The 13,763-nt window shown below is 45.7% G+C and overlaps 1 long non-coding RNA gene across 4 annotated transcripts in view; it reads right to left on the bottom strand.

Annotated features, from left to right (window-relative positions):
- The window catches only part of LOC134933245 (uncharacterized), a 446,291-nt gene that overhangs the window by 201,105 nt on the left and 231,423 nt on the right, over nt 1-13,763 (bottom strand). The gene's annotated exons all lie outside the window — the stretch shown is intronic.

Below are 13,763 nucleotides of genomic sequence, written 5' to 3'. Positions count from 1 at the left end.
TTCCAGAGACTAGTGTGCAAAATGGTGCAGTGGCCATTTTTCCTGTGATTTTCCTATTGCACATGCATGAAACACAGGGAAAATTTATGCACAAGGAAAGAAAGGAATTGGTCCGAGTGTGGCGCACTTAATAGGAAATAGATACATAAAATATAACCTTTATTAATTAGATATTAAAAGGCCTAAATAGTAAAAGGCCTAAATAGTAAAAGGCCTAAATAGATACTAAAAGGGACTGTGAAATATTAAAACCACATACAACTACTGACAAGACACCATGCAAACATATATTGTTAAAAACACACACTGTGCCCAATGTGTCGTGCATACCATATATGCTTTCATTATTTGGTACTATGACCTCCAAAGTATTGTGTGTACTGTCAAATTGAATGCTTGTAACAATAAAGATGTTAATATTCGTGAGTGTCTTATAGTGTACTCTCTTGTTATCTAATTCTTAGCACAAAACTGGATAGTGTGCCTTCAATGCTGCTGCGTGTGTTACTGGACTATAAGTCCCAGTATTATCGTCTGGGTATATCCACTTGTTATATATGATATTCCAAGACCATTCAAGTGTGATCTAATATGAGCCGTTATACAGTAATGCCTCACAAATTCCTAGGCATGATTAAATAATCTCCCCTTCCATCTAAGTATAAACTGGTAGGCTAATGCCTGGTATAACCCCTCTATTCGGGTCCCAATATAACGAAATATTCTCAGTCAGTGCCGCCAGAGTCAATAGTAGAGGTCACTGTTCTATAAATAAATGGTCAATTTACAGTATATGTGTCTATCACTGATACAGCATACCTACTCACACATTAACAGTAACCATTATGTTTCATAACAATCAGCTGCTTCAATGCTTCAATGCAATCACACGCTGTGCACTGAGGCAATTACAATGTATTAGTAATGTATCACAGAGATTGTCTACATGTATCCAGTAGGCAAATTAACTCCGTGTCTTAAATTAATGTAACATTGTTGTTCGTGTACTCCCAATGCCTACGCTCTGCGATACAGACAGGACCTAGTTCATACTCAGCTGCAGGTGGAATAACAACAGAGCAGATGAGATAGCAACAATGTTACATTAATATAAGACACAGAGTTAATTTGCCTACTGGATACATGTATACAATCTCTGTGATACATTACTAATACACTGCAATTGCCTCAGTGCACAGCGTGTGATATATAGTCATAGACAATAGGTCAGGATTAATTGCTGCCTAATTGTTATCAGCTCGAGGAAAGTGTTTAGGTATGTGTGATAGTGTACTCCCAATGCTTACGCTCTGCGATACAGACAGGACCTAGTTCATACTCAGCTGCAGGTGGAATAACGACAGAGCAGATAGCAACAATGTTACATTAATTTAAGACACAGAGTTAATTTGCCTACTGGATACATGTAGACAATCTCTGTGATACATTACTAATACATTGTAATTGCCTCAGTGCACAGCGTGTGATACATAGCCATAGCGTCAGCCAGTCTTTATTACAAACTGCAGGGACAGTACAGCTGATCCCCTCTATCACTCAATTATAGTGATTATTTGAGCAATAAGAATTGAGCTCTACCCCATTAAATAATGGAGATTTAAAGTCCGAGAATCAGTAGTGAGGTTATAATTCAAAGTGCATATATACACAGGCGGAGCGCGCCAATAACAGCCGTATACACGATAATTATCGTAGGCTAACTCAAGTTGGAATTGTGAATGCGTGCACTACACTGACAGTAATAACTGAAAGCATCCACCCATAGTAGAAGTCAAACACCTCTATTTAACATAAGGAGGGATACCAGACCCCGTGATATTTAGGTGGCAAATGCTCTATAAGATGCCGGAATAATATTAGTAATGTACAACATCATTTGTAGCATTAAGTAACATTGAAGCAGCTGATTGTTATGAAACATAATGGTTACTGTTAATGTGTGAGTAGGTATGCTGTATCAGTGATAGACACATATAAATTGACCATTTATTTATAGAACAGTGACCTCTACTATTGACTCTGGCGGCACTGACTGAGAATATTTCGTTATAAACCAGGCATTAGCCTACCAGTTTATACTTAGATGGAAGGGGAGATTATTTAATCATGCCTAGGAATTTGTGAGGCATTACTGTATAACGGCTCATATCAGATCACACTTGAATGGTCTTGGAATATCATATATAACAAGTGGATATACCCAGACGATAATACTGGGACTTATAGTCCAGTAACACACGCAGCAGCATTGAAGGCACACTATCCAGTTTTGGGCTAAGAATTAGATAACAAGAGAGTACACTATAAGACACTCACGAATATTAACATCTTTATTGTTACAAGCATTCAATTTGACAGTACACACAATACTTTGGAGGTCATAGTACCAAATAATGAAAGCATATATGGTATGCACGACACATTGGGCACAGTGTGTTTTTAACAATATATGTTTGCATGGTGTCTTGTCAGTAGTTGTATGTGGTTTTAATATTTCACAGTCATAGGCCTTTTAATATCTAATTAATAAAAGTTATATTTTATGTATCTATTTCCTATTAAGTGCGCCACACTCCGACCAATTCCTTTCTTTCCTTGTGCATAACTTTATATATATTGGCAACAATATATTGTGTGGCAGCACCCCCACCTTTAATTCTATATATGAAAAACAACAAGATATGGGGTTTTCGCTTCGATGTTCTATGTATAACCATGTTCTAGTGCAGTAGTTTCTCCCTTTTCCCATTTAAAGTGAACACAGGGAAAATGTCTGCCACACCATTTTCCCAGTGATTTCTGCAGCACTGCTGCTGCGACCTGGGCCCTGTGTGCAGGATGTGCAGTGTGGTCCCCTCTGGACCCCGGGGGCTGTGTGCACTTCACACACTGCACCCATTATAAATACGCTAGTGCTAGTGACATATATAATATATGTAACATTCTAGTGAATGATATACAAAACTCGCAGCATTCTACAGACTAGCATGCAATGGAGTACATACCAATTATCGGCGGTCAGGATCCTGGCTGTCAAGATCCTGACAGCAGAATCCCAGCCACCAGTATACCGGCAGTGGGGCGAGCGCAAGAAAGCCCCATGCGGGCTCGCTGCGCATGCCGTGCTGCGGCCATGGTGGCTCGCTGCACTCGCCACAGGATATATTCTCCCTCTATAGGTGTCGTGGACCCCCCACAGAGGGAGAAAAGCCTGTGGCGCCTGTATTCCGGCGGTGGCAATGCACCACCTGTTGGGATTCCGGTGTCACCATTGTGACCTCCGGGATCTTGACAGACGGTCTTGTGATTGCCTCCCCATGCAATATAAGGGCTGTTTTAATGACCAGTGCTCGAAGTGTGCCAGTATACAGCAGTATGGCATACCGGCACTTCAGAAATTGAGTGGGACATTGAGTGGCTTGCAGCATGTGTGACCGCGTCCCGTCACCAGCTTCACATGCGGTTGCCTGCAAGTTGTAGTGGCACGTCTTCCTGATCCTGGAACTTCCTGTCGCGGTTGCCACTGGAGCTGCACTCTCCCCAGAATGAGGCTGCTCTCATTCCCTCTCTGAACCAACCGGGTGACCCTTTCATCCTGTCTGCTCAGACCTCCACCTTATGACAGCACCTCCCAACCCCCAGACCCTGTGGACCGGCTCACAGTACAAGACTAGCAGTTCAGGGACCTCTGCAAACGGGAGCAAAGTAAACATCACCACAAATCAACTTTATGACCACCACTATTATAAGTTTTCACTTTTAAAAGCTTCTCTCTTATAATATTGCTCAGCAAAGCTTCATTTGAATCTTAAGTTAATTGTGAGTGAGGGGACAACTGCGGCCTATTTAACAAATAGCGGTGGCCTGACAGGTTTGTATCACCGCACATTGTAGCGATAGAAAAAATTCTATGGGCACTATTTATCATTAAGAAGTCATGGGGGTAGTCGAGCAAAGAGTTTTCCAGTGCTGATTCTGAAACATTAAAATCTATATTTTTTAAAATTGAGTAAAGGGGAAAATAAAGCTTTTTTACTGTATAGCGCCCTGCTACTGCCCTACACCAATGGAAAGGAGGTAAGTCTTAAGAACACGCACCCTTTTCAGTGGCCACACCCCTTTTCTACACACAACCTTACACCCTGGAGTGAACACTAATGGGTCTATTTACTAAGCCTTGGATGGAGATAAAGTCGCTGGAGATAAAGTACCAGCCAATCATATCCTAACTGCTATGCCACAGGCTGTGTTTAAAAAATGACAGTTAGGAGCCTATTGGCTGGTACTTTATCTCCAGCGACTTTATCTCCATCCAAGGCTTAGTAAATAGACCCCTAAATCCCTTTCAGGTTTCCATACCTCCACTTCAAACTTCCCACTTTGACCACTGCGAATGACCATAATAAATTAAAAATAATGATTAATATGTTACTTGTTCCTAATACAGATCCTATATTTACCTACAGAATAGAGAGTAGAACCATTACAGAGATTGGTGTACATGTTGATAAATTAAGCAAAATAATTCACAATTATAAGCATGGTTTCAGTACAGTATTTTATCAGAGCCAAAGTCTATGGGGGTGATTCAGACTTGATCGTAGCTGTGCTAAATTTAGCACAGCTACGATCAGGAACACAGACATGCGGGTGGATGCCCAGCACAGGGCTAGCCCGCCCCGCATGTCAGTCCTTGCCCCGTGGCTGAAGTGCAAATCATCGCACAGCGGTGATGCTTTTGCACTTCAGGAGTAGCTCCCGGCCAGCACAGCTTTTGCGTGCTGGCCGGGAGCTACTCGTCACTGCCCGAGTCGCAGCAGCTGCGTGTGACATCACACAGCCGCTGCGGCCCGTTACCCGCACGGTGCGGCCACGCCTGCGTTGGCCAGACTGCGCACACAAAATGGCGGCCAAATGCCGCTGTGCCTCCCCTTCAGCCCAGCGACCGCCTCTGCCTGTTGATCAGGCAGAGGCGATCGCTAGACAATGACAGCCGTCGGCTGTCAGCCATGCGCCAGCGCACTGCGGCGCCAGCGCATGCGCAGTTCTGACCTGATCGCTGCGCTGCAAAGAACTGCAGTGAGCGATCAGGTCAGAATGATCCCCTATGTCCATTGGTAGAATTATTTTCCATATGCACATCACATGTCCTGCAATTTATTAAATATTGTTGAGAACCAATGTACCCAAAATGCCCAATCAGCTCCACTTCCATCAACCTCCATTTAGCCCTGTCAACCCGTTTACCCATTCTCCCTCCACTCAAATCCCACCGCAGCACTCAGTAACCTACTCCCCAAAATAATTCAATAATACATCACCCAGCCGCCATTAACCCATTTATCTTGAAGAATCATTAATCAATTCAACCTCCCAGAACCCATTAACACAGTAACCTTGTCAGCACCCATTAACCTCACTCCATCCAATACTGATTAACGCATTCACTTCCAGCATCCACACATTCTCAAGTATTCATTAATCAATTCATTCCTTAGAACCAATTAACACAATCAGCCTTACTAGGATGTCATTAGACAAATCACTTGCTTGACAAAACCACTGCTTCTCAAACTCAAATGCCTATTAAGAGCTACTATATTTAGAATCTAGAGTGTGTCGCCTATCTTGCATCTTGACGAGGTGTGACTATACACAAGATCTGCTGGTGTGGTCAGGAGCAATGGCCTGACTGGTCTGAGGAGGCCTCCACTCTTGTCCTCCAACGATCTGGGGAAGGGCCTCAAAGAGGTTCAGTAGATAATGCCAATGGATGGGATGCCGATGGTCAGAATACCAACATCGGCATCCTGGCCTTTAAAATCCTGACAGTCCCGCAGGTAAGACCCTAAATTTCCCCTGTCCCCTACCCTAACCCTCCCTTGTGGGTGCCTAACCCTAACCCTCCCCAGAGGTGTCTAATCCTAACCCTCCCCGGAGGTGCCTACCACTAACCTTTACCTTCCCCACTGCCTAAACCTAACCCTCCTCACTTGGTGCCTAACCCTAACCTTCCTTTTTTTGTGCCTAAACCTAACCCCTCTCCCCGGTACCTAACCCTAACCCCATGGCAGGACGTGAGCACATCTCGTTGAGTCATACAGGATTCCAGGTGTCAGTATTTGGACGCAGAGAATCCCACCTCTGTCGGCATTGTGACATCAGGATTGGGGTCGCCGGGCAGGATTGTGGCCGCCGGGCGGGATTCCGGTGTCGGTGTCATGTCCACCGTGATCCCGCCCGGCGGCATTTTAACTGCGTCCCTCAAAGAGGAGTGTCCGGGGGACTCTAAAAGTAAATCCACATGAGGAATGTATGGAAAGCAGATGTGTGCAGCTCCACAGAATCCCAACTGAAGCAGGGGCCAGAATGCTCCTGCTCTATAGAGGATGTGAGGAAATAAGCAATGTTCAGTGATCTGGGGAATTATTTACAGCTGGGAAAGAAGGCAGCCAGAAGGCAGTCTGGGAGAAATGAAGCCTGAACATATACGGTACCGAGCATGAGTATCTGCGGCCAAGATGAGCAGCTCAGTTGGGTGCCTGTGATCTGTGGAGGAAGAGCAGAGACCACACAGATTAATAACTCTGAAAGCTATGAAATCTAGTTCCAGGAACTGGAGATACAGTATCTGTAGTCAAGCAAGCTGCCCTGCCACCGGAAAATGATGAATATTAAGCCCACTCCACAATCAACCCCTCCCCTGCGTTTTAAACACCCCCTACCACACTGGAAGTCATGTACAGGGGCCCCTTCATTCACCCCAAAGCCCCCTTCCACAGTTTAGTGTTCGGTGCATTGCTTTGCCCACACTGCTGTTAAGAAAGACCTGCTTGCAATGTTAGGGAGGAAATCTATTAGATCTGGTAACTTATACCCCTTTTCCACCTATGAGCATGGGTCGCAGCCGGGAGCCTGACACGGGAGCTGCCCCCTGCTGCGACCCGTGCTCGGCCCCTTTCCCATCAGCAGTCACAACCTGGCATATGCCGGGTTGGTGACGCTTCTAGTGACGTGGCAGGGGCGGCGCAGGGAGATCACATGATCTCCCAGCGTTGCCCTTCCATACAGTGTAAACGGGATGCGACACGGCTCCCGTTTACACTACAACCCTACCCGGATCATTCCCGTGTCCTACCCAGGTAGATAGCCGGGTAGGATTCACGGGTCACTTGATCCGGGTTTACCCTTTTCCACTTGCAAAAAACACGGGTAAATGCGCGCCCCCGTGCATTTACCCGTGTTTTTTGAGCTAGTGGAAAAGGGGTATCACCGAGTGTGGAAAAGGGTGGTAGCCTTGCACTTTAACACCCAGACTTATTCAATCAGAGCCATTTTTTTCACCTTATAAATTACCCTGATATTGGGCGTTAACATAGATTCCGGGATAAGTTAACCTATGTGGTTTGGGCATCCAATAACAGGTTATTAATTGGGGATTGCCTTCAGCGCTAATTAAATAGTACCGGGGAGATCAATTAGTCCGCTGTGTATTACTGCAGCTAATTGAATACACCCCTTATAATTTTACATTCAAACCATGATGATAGAAAACATTCCTACACCTTGACAATCCCATTTGCATTTCATCTTTAAGATCTGAGAAGCAGGATCTCTGCCTAAATACAGTATTCTATTATTCTTTTTATACATTGGTTACAATTGCACCAATTCATATTTATATGACATTAATTAATATTTAATTCTAATAACAAAAAGTTTCTTTATAAAGGTGGGTTTCCATCAAGATCATGTTTTGAGCGCTCTTTTGTGTGGTGACGGTCTCAGTATCCCCATTTACAATTAAGTAAATAATAACTGGCTTCCCTGATTTGGGGCTTTAGGCCCAAAAAAATTAGTTTGAAGATCAACATCCATAAAATAGATCACAAATAATAAATTACCAAAGTCTGGGTATCCCTGATACACATATGAAATTTTGTACACGCTGTGCCAAATGTTGTTTTGGGAGATAACTATTGAGAATAATGCATACACAGTGCTATTACTTCTTAAATGAAAGAAAAAATAAAGAGTAGTAAAAGCAAAAACCACAACGCATCAACAAAACAAACACAAGTACAACATAAAAGCCAAAGGTAGCAATCTTGTATGAAACCACACATTAGCCTTCCTCCAAATGAATGAACATGTATAAATATTAATAGCTGGTAAGTACTGTAAACCAGCACTACTGTAAACCAGCACGATACACTTCTCATATTCTGCTAATAAATATTAATGACACCATAATGTATCTAGTTGAGCATGTTATAGTTACAATAAACATTGAATGAAGTAAATCCAGATTCTTCCATCATATTCATTGCTCCATTATTAATGTGGACATTTCAAGACATTGATGACTAAATGGATTTTGAGTATTGGTCTATAAAATAGTATTAAGCATTGCAAAACTGGGGGTGTTGTTTGAGTGAATTTATAAAAATGCGCATATATTTTTATGTTTATTTTATAACACCTATGTAATCCACAGCACTTTACAGAATATTTTTAATCATTCACATTAGTCCCTGACACATAAACATACACACAAGGTATGCGCAAGCACAGAGAGCAGTGGTCTGGGGATCAGTACTGTCACTGGCCATGCCTCTGGCTAGCAAGGTGCCTGTTTCAGCACCTGGCAGACAGTTTTGCTGGTGCAGTGCAGCCCGAATTGTTCTCAGAGCACTCATGGCAGGCACCCTGCGGTCTGTGCAGCCGCTCAGAGCATCCTCAGAACGCTCCATGTAGTGTTGCAGTTCCAGCTGGCCGCAGCCTTTTCCTCTTTGCGCAACATCATGATGTCATGCGCTTAGGGGGCGGAACCCACACAGGGTGCACCGGAAATCTGTCATGCCACTACATACACATATAAATCCCTTAGCCCAATGGTTCTCAGCTGAAGTCCTCTAGTACCACCAGCAAGTCATGTTTTCAGGATTTCTGTCGGCGGCCTATTAATAATATTTGTGGAGTGTGGGAGAAAACCACAGATGAACTCTTGTGAAACACGAGTAGAACATGCAAACTCCACATAGAGTCCCCATTTTGGAGATAAACCCATGGCCCCTGCACTGTGAGGCAGTAATTCTAATCTCTGTTGCATCTGGTGTAATAATTCTGTTGTAACAAAAGTGCAGTCACAACCAAAATTATAAACAGTAGTATTTTTACACCAGGAAAACAAATGCGTATACTTACCTCAACAGGTAAAGATACTGCTGACAATGGGGGTAATTCAGATCTGATCGCAGCAGCAAATTGGGAAAACCATGTGCACTGCAGGTGGGGCAGATATAACATTTGCAGAGCGTTAGATTTGGGTGGGTTATACTGTTTCTGTGCAGGGTAAATACTGGCTGCTTTATTTTTACACTGCAATTTAGATTTCAGATTGAATACACCCCACCCAAATCTAACTCTCTCTGCACATGTTATATCTGCCCCCCTGCAGTGCACAAGGGGGCTAATTCAGACCTGATCGCTGTCGTGCGATTTTGCACAGCAGGCAATCAGGTCTGAACTGCTCCAGCGCATGCCAGAGATGCGATCAGCATCTCTGCCCAGTGATCGCCTCTGCCTGATTGACGGAGTTGGGCCGCCGTTTTGGGGGTGCAGTCCGGGCAACGCAGGCATGCCCGGATTGTGCGGGGGAGGGGGCGGGCCACAGCTGCTGCGTGATGTCACACACAGCCTCTGCGACCCGGAGAGCGACGGGTAGCTCCCTGCCAGCGCGCAGGAGTTGCACTGGTATGGAGCTACTCTTCAGGTACAAAAGTATTGCCGCTGCATGATGCTTTTGTACCTGTGGCGGGGGTAGGGCCAGACATGCGGGGCGGGCTAGCCTTGTGCTGGGCGTCCCACCGCATATCAGGGTGGCTGATCGTAATTTTGCGCGGCTACGATCGGGTCTGAATTAGGCCCATGGTTTTTCCCATTAGCTAACAAATTTGCTGCTGCGATCAGATCTGAATTAGGCGCATAGTAATTTATCATTGCAAAAGTTACAGCACCCTATTTGGAGGTCACTATGTAAGGAAGCACTGTTATTGATGCGATAATTGTATTTTCCATGTAAATGTGGTAATATAAAAACTAGCTAACATCCATCATTTTCTGCTTTATAAACCCAGTGTGAATCTTCTCTTGTGCAGTAGTAAAAAATAAGATTTTACATACCGATAAATCTATTTCTCGTAGTCCGTAGTGGATGCTGGGGACTCCGTCAGGACCATGGGGATTAGCGGCTCCGCAGGAGACAGGGCACAAAACTAAAGCTTTAGGATCAGGTGGTGTGTACTGGCTCCTCCCCCTATGACCCTCCTCCAAGCCTCAGTTAGGATACTGTGCCCGGACGAGCGTACACAATAAGGAAGGATATTGAATCCCGGGTAAGACTCATACCAGCCACACCAATCACACCGTATAACTTGTGATCTAAACCCAGTTAACAGTATGACAAACGTAGGAGCCTCTGAACAGACGGCTCACAACAATAACAACCCGATTTTTTTGTAACAATAACTATGTACAAGTATTGCAGACAATCCGCACTTGGGATGGGCGCCCAGCATCCACTACGGACTACGAGAAATAGATTTATCGGTAAGTAAAATCTTATTTTCTCTGACGTCCTAAGTGGATGCTGGGGACTCCGTCAGGACCATGGGGATTATACCAAAGCTCCCAAACGGGCGGGAGAGTGCGGATGACTCTGCAGCACCGAGTGAGAGAACTCCAGGTCCTCCTCAGCCAGGGTGTGCCCCTGACCAAGTAGCAGCTCGGCAAAGTTGTAAAGCCGAGACCCCTCGGGCAGTCGCCCAAGATGAGCCCACCTTCCTTGTGGAATGGGCATTTATATATTTTGGCTGTGGCAGTCCTGCCACAGAATGTGCAAGCTGAATTGTACTACACATTCAACTAGCAATCGTCTGCTTAGAAGCAAGAGCACCCAGTTTTTTGGGTGCATACAGGATAACAGCAATTCAGTTTTCCTGACTCCAGCCGTCCTGGAAATCTATATTTTCAGGGCCCTGACAACATCTAGCAACTTGGAGTCCTCCAAGTCTCTAGTAGCCGCAGGTACCACAATAAGCTGGTTCAGATGAAACGCTGACACCACCTTAGGGAGAAACTGGGGACGAGTCCGCAGCTCTGCCCTGTCCGAATGGACAATCAGATATGGGCTTTTATGAGACAAAGCCGCCAATTCTGACACTCGCCTGGCCGAGGCCAGGGCCAACATCATGGTTTTCCGTGTGAGATATTTCAAATCCACAGATTTGAGCGGTTTAAACCAACGTGATTTGAGGAATCCCAGGACTACGTTGAGATCCCACAGTGCCACTGGAGGCACAAAAGGGGGTTGTATATGCAGTACTCCCTTGTCAAATTTCTGGACTTCAGGAACTGAAGCCAATTCTTTCTGGAAGAAAATCGACAGGGCCGAAATTTGAACCTTAGTGGACCCCAATTTGAGGCCCATAGACACTCCTGTTTGCAGGAAATGCAGGAATCGACCGAGTTGAAATTTCTTCGTGGGGCCTTCCTGGCCTCACACCACGCAACATATTTTCGCCATATGTGGTGATAATGTTGTGCGGTCACCTCCTTCCTGGCTTTGACCAGGGTAGGAATGACCTCTTCCGGAATGCCTTTTTTCCCTTAGGATCCGGCGTTCAACCGCCATGCTGTCAAACGCACCCGCGGTAAGTCTTGGAACAGACATGGTACTTGCTGAAGCAAGTCCCTTCTTATCGGCAGAGGCCCTGAGTCCTCTGTGAGCATCTCATGAAGTTCCGGGTACCAAGTCCTTCTTGGCCCATCCGGAGCCACGAGTATAGTTCTTACTCCTCTACGTCTTATAATTCTCAGTACCTTTGGTATGAGAAGCAGAGGAGGGAACACATACACCGACTGGTACACCCATGGTGTTACCAGAACGTCCACAGCTATTTCCTGAGGGTCTCTTGACCTGGCGCAATACCTGTCCAGTTTTTTGTTCAGGCGGGACGCCATCATGTCCACCTTTGGTCTTTCCCAACGGTGCACAATCATGTGGAAACAACTTCTCGATGAAGTCCCCACTCTCCCGGGTGGAGGTCGTGCTGAGGAAGTCTGCTTCCCAGTTGTCCACTCCCGGAATGAAAACTGCCGACAGTGCTATCACATGATTTTCCGCCCAGCGAAGAATCCTTGCAGTTTCTGCCATTGTCCTCCTGCTTCTTGTGCCGCCCTGTCTGTTTACGTGGGCGACTGCCGTGATGTTGTTCCACTGGATCAATACCGGCTGACCTTGAAGCAGAGGTCTTGCTAAGCTTAGAGCATTGTAAATTGCTCTTAGCTCCAGTATATTTATGCGGAGAGAAGTCCCCAGACTTGATCACACTCCCTGGAAATTTTTTCCCTGTGTGACTGCTCCCCAGCCTTTCAAGCTGGAATCCGTGGTCACCAGGACCCAGTCCTGAATGCATAACTGTGGCACTTTTGTAGATGAGCACTCTGCAGCCACCACAGAAGAGACACCCTTGTCCTTGGAGACAGGGTTATCCGCTGATGCATCTGAAGATGCGATCCGGACCATTTGTCCAGCAGATCCCACTGAAAAGTTCTTGCGTGAAATCTGCCGAATGGAATCGCTTCGTAAGAAGCCACCATTTTCCCCAGGACCCTTGTGCAATGATGCACTGACACTTTTCCTGGTTTTTGGAGGTTCCTGACTAGCTCGGATAACTCCCTGGCTTTCTCCTCCGGGAGAAACACCTTTTTCTGGACTGTGTCCAGAATCATCCCTAGGGACAGCAGACGTGTCGTCGGAGACAGCTGCGATTTTGGAATATTTAGAATCCACCCGTGCTGTCGTAGAACTACTTGAGATAGTGCTACTCCGACCTCCAACTGTTCTCTGGACCTTGCCCTTATCAGGAGATCGTCCAAGTAAGGGATAATTAAGACGCCTTTTCTTTGAAGAAGAATCATCATTTCGGCCATTACCTTGGTAAAGACCCGGGGTGCCGTGGACAATCCAAACGGCAGCGTCTGAAACTGATAGTGACAGTTTTGTACCACGAACCTGAGGTACCCTTTGTGAGAAGGGCAAATTTGGACATGGAGGTAAGCATCCTTGATGTCCAGGGACACCATATAGTCCCCTTCTTCCTGGTTCGCTATCACTGCTCTGAGTGACTCCATTTAGAATAGGTCTCACCGAGCCGTCTGGCTTCAGTACCACAATATAGTGTGGAATAATACCCCTTTACTTGTTGTAGGAGGGGTACTTTGATTATCACCTGCTGGGAATACAGCTTGTGAATGGTTTCCAATACTGCCTCCCTGTCGGAGGTAGACGTTGGTAAAGCAAACTTCAGGAACCTGCGAGGGGGAGACGTCTCGAATTTCCAATCTGTACCCCTGGGATACTACTTGTAGGATCCAGGGGTCCACTTGCGAGTGAGCCCACTGCGTGCTGAAACTCTTGAGACGACCCCCCACCGCACCTGTTTGTACGGCCCCAGCGTCATGCTGAGGACTTGGCAGAAGCGGTGGAAGGCTTCTGTTCCTGGGAATGGGCTGCCTGCTGCAGTCTTCTTCCCTTACCTCTATCCCTGGGCAGATATTATGGGGACGAAAGGACTGAGGCTGAAAAGACTGTCTTTTTCTGCTGAGATGTGACTTGGGGTAAAAAAGGTGGATTTTCTAGCTGTTGCCGTGGCCACCAGGTCCGATGGACCGACCCC

Source organism: Pseudophryne corroboree, chromosome 6 (assembly GCF_028390025.1).
Source record: "Pseudophryne corroboree isolate aPseCor3 chromosome 6, aPseCor3.hap2, whole genome shotgun sequence".
NCBI lineage: Eukaryota > Metazoa > Chordata > Amphibia > Anura > Myobatrachidae > Pseudophryne > Pseudophryne corroboree.
The sequence above is the reverse complement of the archived record's forward strand: the minus strand, read 5'-3'. Positions and strand labels throughout refer to the sequence as shown.